This window comes from Humulus lupulus, chromosome 7, assembly GCF_963169125.1.
Source record: "Humulus lupulus chromosome 7, drHumLupu1.1, whole genome shotgun sequence".
Classification (NCBI taxonomy): Eukaryota; Viridiplantae; Streptophyta; class Magnoliopsida; order Rosales; family Cannabaceae; genus Humulus; species Humulus lupulus.
The window spans coordinates 75066694-75078458 of NC_084799.1; positions in this window are offsets into that span (position 1 = coordinate 75066694).

The following is an 11765-nucleotide window of genomic DNA, read 5'->3' on the forward strand; positions in this document are numbered from 1 at the left end:
AACTTATGGGGTGAAGCGTTATTAACCGCTTGTCACATTCTTAATCGAATACCGATGAAGAAAAATGAGATATCTCCATATGAGTTATGGAAATGAAGAAAACCCAACATAGGATACTTCAAAGTTTGGGGGTGTCTTGCATATTTCAAGAAAAATGAACCTAATAGAACAAAGTTAGGTTCAAGAGCCATAAAGTGTGCTTTTGTTGGTTATGCCAACAATAGTAAAGCTTATAGGCTATTAGACTTAGAGTCTAATATTGTGATTGAAACTAGAGAAGTTGATTTTTTTTTGACAATATGTTATGTGACAACAATTCTCAAGCTTCAACATCTCTAAAGGAGAATTTGTTATATGAGAAAAATTCACAAGCTTCTACATCCAAAGTTAATTCTCAAGAGGAGAATTCTCAAAAGAATGTGAAGCAACCCTTTGAACTTAGAAGAAGTCAAAGGCTTAAAAATCATAAAAGTCTAGTAGTGGATGAGATAGATTCTCAACGAATTTCATTCTACATGGTAGAAGAAAATAGAGAGGAAGTCATTAGGAAAATTCCTATTGTACTTCTCGTTGATGATGATCCTAAGACTTATAGAGAAGCTATGCAATCGAGAGATAGTTCATTTTGGAAAGAAGCCATCAATGATGAGATGGATTCTGTTCTTTCCAACAACACTTGGGAATTGGTAGACCTCCCACTGGGGTCTAAGCCAATTGGGTGTAAGTGGGTATTTAGGAGAAAATACCACACTGACGGCACTATTCAAACCTTTAAAGCTAGATTAGTAGCTAAAGGATTTAGGCAAAAGGAGGGTATCGATTATTTCGATACCTATGCGCCTGTTGCAAGAAAAACTTCTATAAGAATTTTTTTCGCTTTAGCTTCTATACATAACTTGTATGTTCATCAAATGGATGTCAAAACGACATTCCTTAATGGTGACCTCAATGAGGAGGTCTATATGGAACAACCCGAAGGGTTTGTCCTACCAAAATATAAACATAAAGTATGTAGACTTGTAAGATCCTTATATGGATTGAAACAAGTTCCTAAGCAATGGCATGAGAAATTTGATCAATCCATCATCTCTAGTGGGTTTAGACATAACAATGGAGACAAGTGTTTGTATTCCAAAACTTGTAAAGGATATGTGATCATTGTTTGCTTATATGTGGATGACATGCTTATTCTAAGTGATAGCATGAAAGGGATAGAAGAAACGAAGAGGTTTCTATCATCAACCTTCAAGATGAAAGATCTTGGAGAAGTTGACACCATACTTGGTATCAAAGTAAAGAAACATAGTGGGGGTTTTGCGTTGGGTCAAGCCCACTATGTTGAGAAAGTATTGAACAAATTTAACCATCTCAAGGTTAAAGATGCCAATACTCCATTCGATCATAGTGTAAAACTAGAGAAGAATGAAGGAAGAGCGGTGGCTTAATTGGAGTACGCTAGTGCTATAGGGAGTCTAATGTACGTTGTCCAATGTACTAGACCTGATATAGCATTTGCGGTAAGTAAACTTAGTAGGTTTACAAGTAATCCAAGTGTGGATCACTGGAAGGCGATTGGAAGAGTCCTAGTTATCTCAAGAAAACCAAAGGACTAAGCCTTCACTACTCCAAATTTCCTTCAATCTTAGAAGGATATACAGATGCAAAGTTGATGGGAGGTCTTCCATTCCAGTCCAGAAGAGATTTTAATTTCACTCTTTCCCCCACAACTCATCTCTCTGTGGGACTTGTTCACTCTTCAACTCAGGGCTTTATAGATAGGCATTTTTATAGAAAATGCGGTCCTTTAAAAAAAAAGTTGCTGAGCCGAAGGAGCTCTCACAAATAGAATTTGAGTCCCACGGAGAAAAGCTAGTTGAATATCCAATCTTGGGGACAACTTTTCCACAACTGGTTGGGATTCCAAGAAACAAACCTGTATATCTCATTCCACTATGGAAGGAGAGTTTATAGCACTAGCTGCTACCGGCAAAGAGCCCGAATGGTTAAGGGATTTGTTGATAAAGATACCCATAATCAAAGAGAATGTATCCACTATATCGATACATTGTGACAACCAAGCAACGTTGGCTAGAGCATACAGCGGAGTGTATAATGAGAATTCTAGACATATTAAACTAAGACATGGATATGTAAGAGAATTAATTCAAAGAGGAGTCATCTCAATATCCTATGTGAGAACAAGTGAAAACATGGCAGATCCTTTCACTAAGCCACTAACAAGGGATTTAGTGGCTACATCATCTCGAGGGATGGGAGTTAAACTTCCTAAAGAAATTCACAATTGATGGTAACCTATCTTAACAAGTCCCATCTGAGATGTTGAGTACTTATGAGTTACCAAGTTGAGGGTTAAAACCGAATGGTTTTTTAATAAAATTCAGTCTTGTGAAGACAAGTATTTTTGGTAACAAAATACTGTAAGAATTCTACCTATATGGACCTAGGGGTTGTGCTGCCTCTCATGAGAATTGGGAGTATTCTCAAGAACGTCCATGAATGGAAAGTGCACATGGCCATTAACGGTGCAAAGCGAGACATAGAGGTCTCAAGTGAACATCGCAAATGTGTGTGTGTTATCATCGATTTGTTTTCATGAAAAAATGGTTCAATGCCTAGTGCAACCAAATTTTCGAAAAATTTTGTGATAATTACACTATAGTAAAGTTCAAGTTGAAAAACGCTTTGCTTTATGCACTAATACAATGACTCCTATAAGAGAGAGTTCTTATTTAATCAAGTGGGGGATTTGTTATATTTTAAAATATAATGATTGATTAAATAAGTGTTACAATAGATAACTATTTAATCTAGTAGGGGAATGTTATATTATTTTATAATATAATGTAATATTATATTATATTATAATATAATGTTTTAGATTAAATAAATGTGACAAAGAGTATCGCATATTGTAACATATAATAGAGAGTTACAATATTTAGATATATGAGATATATCCAAATATGTAACATATTTGGTGTTACAAATTTGTAACTTCAAAATATTACCCTTTATAGTGTAAATTTGGTGTTACACAATATTGAGATGAATTTCATAAAGCCATATGAGAAATGGTTGTTAGAGATATAATTTTAACCCCAATAATGTGTTTTGGGGGTTACAAAATCAATTGGGAGGGTTTGGAACCATTTGAAAAAACAGCACAAAAATGTGTGCTGAAAAAGGTCAGTGGCCACGGCCACTGAATGTTGGTGGCCGCGGCCTGGGGGACAGAGAGTAGTGGTCGCGGCCACTGATGTCCTTGGGCGCAGCCACATGTGCATTACAGGCCATTTTTTTTAGTTTTTTCAGTCTTTGTTGAACGGCTCCAAAAACCCATATATCTCCCAAATCTCATTTTTTAATTCCATAATAATCCAATTAATCATTGGTAACAACCATGGGAGTTGATGGAATTTGAAATTCAAAGGGTGTCTCTAAACTCTATAAATAGGAGCCTATAGCTCACTTGAAAGACATAACATTCTATCCATTAGAGCACTTGGCTAGAAACACCTTGAGGTTTAATAATTCCATAAAGCATTTCTAATATCTGAGAGAGATCCCTTAGTGCTTGAGTTAGCGGGAAATAAGCTTTTGGACAAAGGTTTTAAACCTTGTTCAAGTTGGTGATCCCCAACCCTCTTCACTTAGGTTGTGTAAGTGAGAGTTTACTTTTGTTTTTGTTCTTACATTTTATTCTATTACTTTTCTTCTTATTCTCTTGTTCTATTTACTTGTAACTTTTGTTTAGAGTTGTAATCTTTTCTTTTGTTTCAAACACCTTTACTTTACTTGTAATATTTTGCTTAGAGTTGTATTCTCACTATTCTCTTCTTCTTCTTTGTTTATTTGTAATTTTCAATTATAGAGTTGTAACTTTATTTAATCAATCAATATTTATTTGTAATATTTTTTCTAGAGTTGTATAATCTTACCATTTCCATTGAGGCAAAAACTATTTTTCCTAACAAAATTTAATTTAGGTTAGGATAACTAACCTCCCAAAACTCGTTTTTTGTTAAGGTTCAAAATTATTAATTTTCCACGTTTTTAGGTACTTAGAAAAATTACTACACTTAAACTGTGACATCTTTTAATCTAAATTTTTTCTAGGGCCTTGATACATATCTTAAAAAATTTCTTACCAAGTTTCAAAAATTTTGGGAAGGCAAAACCCATTAAACCACTTAAAGAAATATGGGCAGTGCCTGCTTCCCAAGAGTATTTTTTTCTTTAGATTTTTATGGTTCTTTGAAAAATTATTTCTCTTACACCGTAGCCCAGTTTTTCCCAAAATTTTACCAGGATATCTTATCATATCTAATTTATCATAGCCCATATTTTTTAGGATAGTAGAACATATTAAAAAATGTAAGACAATCTGGGTAGTGTTTGCTGCCCATAAATTTTGTTTTCAGATTATTAGGGAACACTTTGAAAAACCATTACTATTTAACCATTTTGTATTTTCCTCTAAAAAATTTCTATAATCATTATAAATATTTAAAATAAACTTTTACCAAATTTCATGGCTATTGGCACAGTAAAACGTGTTTAATATACAAAAAAATATAGGCTGTGCATGCTGCCCATAAATTTTCCAGATTGCATCAAGATGCCAAAAAGTTCATAACTTAGGTTTGAAAACACATTTTTTCAATTTTCCAAAGCCTAAACTCCAATAATTATCTAGAACTATGCAACCATACAATTTTTTTCCACAATCAGTGGTAGTAGGGTATGATTTGATCCGTTGGAAGTCAGACCGCGGAAACTTAGCAGCATGCATTTCGACACATTCTAGAAAAAATAAACACAAATAGCAAAACCCTAGCTACATGCATGCATGCAAATCAACAAATCAACCAAGCTAACCTTCAAGCATAAAATAAACTCCAAAAACTAACAAAACAATCAAGAACCAACCAAAAATCTACCTTTGATGGTTCTAGCTAGGAGATGAGGTTTCCTTAGCATTTGAAACTTCCTCCTTGTGTTCTATACACTCAAACCGAGCCCCAATAGTTCTACATGCAAATTTTAAAAAGGAATGTTAGCGTAGAAGATGGAGATGAGTGGAAAATTACCAAAACTCTAAAAGCTTTACCTTTGTTCTCACTAAAACATCAACAAGCTTCAAATCTTTAAGATCCTCCTAGAACCACCACTCTTGAACCCTAGAATAAAAAATCCATGCCATGCATGGTCATTAGAATCACATGAATGCATAGTAAAACCCCTTAGGGTTTCAGGTTTGAAAGAAAAGGAGAAGGAAAATATTGCACTAGGTTTGAAACTTACACTTGCCTAGTGTACTCTTGTGTTTTCTTCCTTCCTTCAATGGAGAGTTAGTGCTCTTGCTCCTTGGAGAGAAAATGGCAACAATGGAGAGGGTAGAGAGAGAGAGACCTCTCAGTTTTGGGGTGGAAAATGAAGAGTGTTTCCTTTTTGTTTTCTTGAGGAAAAAGAAGGAAATTAAAAAAAATAATGAATGGGTGTATAAGAGGAATGATTGGAGGGTTAGCCAATGGGTGAGGTAGCCTCTTACTCTTCCTAGGATAGGTGTCATAGACACTTGAGTACACTAGGGCATAGCCTAGCTTCCCATCACGCCCTCTTTCCTCCTTTGGAAATGACTAAAATTCCCTTACCCCTTTTAATCCACTTCTAATGCACTCATGGGCCCTTTGGTAATTTCACTCTCCATATTTAACCAAATTTTTACCCTATAGTTTTTAAATATCTCCAAGCTAAAATAAAATAAATGTGACCAAAAATAAATTTTTTCACATAACACATAATTTTGGTAATTTACTCAATTTGACCAAAATGCTCTTAGAGGCTCGGGCAAGAATTTCCATTCTTAAACCCGATAGATTAGAATTAAATCCTTAATCAATTTTTCTTAAATTTACTGGCTCAAATATACAGTCCCAGATGTCAAATATTTTTATGCCATAGTATTCCTCATTTTACCTAATCCGAGATTTTTCCGTTATTAGGGTTTGCCCCTCGGTCCAAGACCAATTTTCTTTGCACAGGCCTAAACCCTTTATCAAATTAGCACAACGACTATAAAATTCACGAAATAACATAATTTCACTTAATATTATTTATCAAAATAATATTTCACAAAATTCATCACAAGCTCCAATCGGCTACTAATAGTGTTCAAAATACGGGATGTTACAATACCTACAATTTATAGAAGTTTTGTCCCCGATACTCAAAACAAATGGGAGTATCGCTCCCGCATCTCGGCTTCCGTCTCCCAGGTCGCCTCTTCAATGTCGTGATTACACCACTAAACATTTACCAAAGGTATTATTTTGTTCCTTAACACCTTGTCTTTATGATCCAGAATTGCGACTGGTTTTTCCTCATAGCTTAGCTGAGGATCTAAGCTAAGTTCATCATAACTTAACACATGAGTGGGGTCATTCAAAAACCTCTATAATGTTGACACATGGAATACATCATGAACTCTAGAGAACACGGGCGAAAGGGCTAGTCGGTAAGCTGCATTTCCAATCTGTTCTAGAACCTCAAACGGTCCTATGTACCTAGGGCTCAACTTGCCCTTTTTCCAGAACCTCATTACTCCTCTCAGTGGAGCTATTTTTAGCAGTACCTTGTCCCCAACTTCAAATTCTAATAGTCTCAGATGATGATCAACATATTTGCATTGTCGATCTATAGAGGTCAGCAACCTTTGCAAGATTGATCTAATGTCTTCTTTAGCTTGGTCTATCTCTTCTGATCCCAAGAATTTCCTTTCACCGGTCTCATGCCAGTGGATTGGAGATCGGCACTTTCTTCCGTATAGTACCTCATATGGAGCCATTTTAATCGAGTCATGATAACTATTGTTGTAGGCGAACTCAATTAATGGAAGTTTACAACACCAAGAACCTTGAATATCTAGCACGCAAGCTCTCAACATATCTTCCAAGGTCTGAATCGTTCGTTCGCTCTGGCCATCCATCTGTAAATGGAAGGCAATACTAAACTTGAGTTTAGTTGCCAATCCCATTTGCATTCTTTACTAAAACACAGAGGTAAGTCATCCAACACGATCAAATACTATAGAGATGGGAACCCCATGTAATCACACTATCTCAGTAATGTACAAGTCCGCCAACTTATCTGCACCGTCTATTGTCTTAATGGGTAAGATTTGTCGTTCACTCGCAAATATGGATTGCATAACATAATAACAACTAATATTTAAACATACATTAAACTTAATCAATAGGGCCACGCCCTGCTCTACAGGTATAATAGTTTTCTTACCTGTGTCCCAAGCTATCTGAGCACCGCAATCCCGAGCATAGTCCTCTAATACGAGCCTCGTTAAAAACCTAGTCACAACATATTTATAATAACCATTCATCAAGTTCTAATCCAATAAATAGCTTTGAGACATAAATCTAGCCTCCGGGACCTTGGATTCTACCAAACTGGGTAGTAAAAACCTTCCCGAGCCTTAACGTTTGAGTTCCCAAGCTAAAAACCTTCAAACAGCCAAAATCTTGCATTTGGGCCGCGGCCCAGCCCCCCTTAAGGGTCGCGGTGCGCCCCAAGTCAGAGGAAAAATGCCTCTTAGCTGAGGGTCATGGGCCACGGCGCACGAACCTTGCGCCGCGGTGCCTGGGTAACTTTCCGAGGTCCCCTGGCCTATAAACTCAAGCGGGCCGCGACGCCTGATGAACAGAGCTGCGGCTCGAGCCCGAAACCCAGAAATCCCATGCAATTTTATGAACTAACATCCCTGAAAATCATTCTAAACACACTCCAAAATCAGAATTGAGTCCCATAACCATTCTAATACACCTTTAGCAGTGCTAGAACCCCAGATTCTAACTAATTCACCCCAATTCACACCAAATTAAATCTTAAGCTCAAAACTCAACTAAGTTCATGGATTACAGTGGAATTCAGTAAAATAACAACTCAAAATCCATACCTCTGTTATAGTTTCGGTCTGAGCAATTCCTATACACTTCAAGCCTTCAATCCTTCAGTCCCTTAGTCTAAATCTTCAATAGAACCTTCAAGCTTTCAAGCACCTAAGAAAAATAGGGGGAGCCGAGAGAGAGAAAACCAAGAGGGCTACCTGAGAGTTTTTGTTTCCTTTCCTTCTCCTTAGTTCCATTGATTTCTCAAGAATACCCAGCCTGCTCTAAACCATGTATATCCCTTACCAAAAGACCAAATTGCCCCTTAATGTCAATCTAAGTCCTCAAGTGCCACTAAGGTCAATTTCGTCAATTGCCAAATCCCATTAATTTCTCGAGTGTTCCCATAAATCATCGTTTAAGCCCGACATGTTCAAATCATAGCTAAATTACTACCCATTACTCAATAAATCCTGAACACACATAACATTCCCAAAATACCCCTAGGCTCCTCCCGAGCCGGGTAGTTGACCCCGTTGTGACTTTTTAGCTAAATTGCTCCCTAGGACCGTCTCGGATTGTGCATCACAAATATATCACCACTCACTCGTGGTACCAATCACAATATACACAAATATTGCATTTATGCCCTCAATGGGCTAAAATTACAAATATGCTCCTAATAGCCAAATGGGGCCCGACATCGTTTAAGCCCGACATGTTCAAATCATAGCTAAATTACTACCCATTACTCGATAAATCCTGAACACACATAACATTCCCAAAATACCCCTAGGCTCCTCCCGAGCCGGGTATTTGACCCCGTTGTGACTTTTTGGCTAAATTGCTCCCTAGGACCGTCTCGGATTGTGCATCACAAATATATCACCACTCACTCATGGTACCAATCACAATATACACAAATATTGCATTTATGCCCTCAATGGGCTAAAATTACAAATATGCTCCTAATAGCCAAATGGGGCCCACATGCATATTTAATTCACCTAAACATGCATTTCTAATCACATAATCATCAAATTCATTTATTAACGTAATTAAATCAATTATTGCCTTCCAAGCACGCTAATCAAGGCCCTAAGCCTTATTAGCAAATTTGGGACGCTACAACTATCCCCTCCTTACAGAGATTTCGTCCTCAATATTACCTAAATAACTTGGGATACCAATCCCGCATATCCGTCTCAAGTACCTAAGTCGCCTCCTCCACTTTACTGTTCCTCCACAGCATTTTCACTAAGGCGATGGTAAGTGGTACTAAACCACAACTGCGTGCCCATAGCCTTCTGCAGGCTCTCCCAAAACTTGAAGGTGAATGTGGGGTACCTGTTGGATACTATCGACCTCGGAGCCCCATGAAGCCGTACAATTTCCTTCAAATATAACTCAGCATACTGCTCCACAGTATAAGTTGTCATAACATGCAAAAAGTGGGCAGACTTGGTATACATGTCCACAATCACCCACACTGAATCATGTTGTCCCACGGTCTTCGATAATCCAACCACGAAGTCCATGGTGATATCTTCCCATTTCCACTCCGGAATCCCTAGAGGCTACAACAATCCTGCTGGCATCTAATGTTCAGCCTTTACCTGCTGACAAGTTAAACACTTTGCCACATAATCCACCACATCCCTCTTCATTCCCAGCCACCATACAGACTTCTCAAATCTTGGTACATATTTGTCGTACCTGAATGTAAAGAATAGGGAGTGGTATGAGACTCATCCAAGATCTCTCGCCGGATCCCAGAATCCATCAATACTCAAATCGCTTTGTACTTCATTAGTCCCATGTCCGAAATAGAGAAGTATTTAGCCACTCCGGCTAAGACGCTGTGCTCTCTCAACTGGGAATCCTCCCCTGTGCCTCCTTGATCCTCTCAAGGAGCGTAGACTGAAGAGTGATGTTGGCTAACTGACCAACCACCAACTATATACACGCCTTAGTCATCTCTTCAGCTAACTTATCGGAGGTCTGCCTCGAACTGAACGATTGTCCTGGGCACTTCCGAATCAGCGCATTGGCCACCACATTGGCCTTCCCAGGATGATATAGAATATCACAATCATAATCCTTTACCAATTCAAACCAGCGTCTCTGGCGCATATTCAGATCCTTCTGAGTAAAGAAGTACTTCAAACTCTTATGGTCGGTGTATATTGCGCACTTCTCGCCATATAAATAATGTCTCCAAACCTTAAGTACAAATACCACCGCTGCTAATTCTAGATCATGTGTGGGATATCTCTGCTCATACTCCTTCAGCTGTCTCGATGCGTAGGCTATAACATTTCCGGCTTGCATCAGTACACACCCCAAACCATGTCTGGAAGCATCACAATAAACTACAAACTTCTCATAGTATGACGGCAGACTCAAAACTGGAGCAATGATCATTCGTTGCTTAAATTCCTTAAAACTGTTCTCACACTTGTCTGCCCATACATACTTAGTCTTCTGACGCCTTAATTCGGTCAATGGTGTGGCTATTTTGGAGAATCCCTTGACGAACAGCCGATAGTACCCTGCCAATCCCAAAAAGCTCCTATCCTCTAGTACACTGCTCAGCCTAGGCCAATCTCTCACTTCCTCAATGTTACTTGGGTCAACCAAAATCCCCTCCTTACTGGAAATATGACCCAGAAATGTCACTTGCTGAACTTAGCATACAACCGATGCTCTCTCAACTGTTGTAACACCAGGCGTAAATGTTGCTCGTGCTTTGTCTCTGACTGAGAGTACACCAGTATGTAATAATGAACACAATCACAAACTTGTCCAAATAGTCCTTAAAGACTCTATTCATCAAATTCATGAAGGCTGCTGGGGCATTGGTTAATCCAAAGGACCTGACCAAGAATTCATAGTGTCCATACCTCATACGGAAATCGGTCTTTGGTATATCCTCCTCTTTAATCCTTAACTAGTGGTAACTTGACCGAAGGTCAATCTTAGAGAACACTGTCTTCCCCTATAGCTGGTCAAACAAATCGTCGATCCTAGGTAGTGGGTACTTGTTCTTAATGGTCAAATTTTTCAGCTCCCTCTAGTCAACACACATCCTTAAAGATCCATCCTTCTTCTTGACGAACAACACTGGAGCACCCCATGGCGAAAAACTCAGTCTGATGAATCCCAAATCCATTAACTCTTGCAACTGAATCTTCAGTTCCTTCAACTCTGCCGGAGCCATTCTATAAGGTGTCCTAGATACTGGCTCTACCCTGGCACTAATTCTATAACAAACTCGATCTCTCGATGTGGCGACAATCCTGGAAAATTTGCGGGGAATAAATCTGGAAACTCACATACCAGTCTGGTCTCACTCGTTCCAACCGACACAACTCTAGAGGTATCCACAATGTTTGTTAGGAATCCTATGCAACCCTTCCGCATCAGGTCTCTAGCCTTTAGTGCTGAAATCATGGGTACTCACAGTCCACTCATTGTCCCCACGAATACAAAGGGTACCTCCCCTTCTGGTTCAAAAGTCACAATCCTGCGCTTGCAGTCAATCATCGCCCCGTACTTCGATAACCAATCCATCCCTAGGATCATATCAAAGTCATCCATCGCTAACACAATCAGATCAATAGAAAACTCCCTACTGTATATCTCTACTGTCAATGCTCTGACCCATCTCCTAGAGACTACCAGTTCCCCAGTCAGCAACAAAGTCTGGAATCCCCTAGCATACAAATCACTAGGTTTACACAATTGATTTATCATTCTAGCATAAACAAATGAATGAGTATCCCCTGAATCAATCAATGCAATAAAAGAAGAACCAGCACTAAAAATTTGACCTGTCACGAC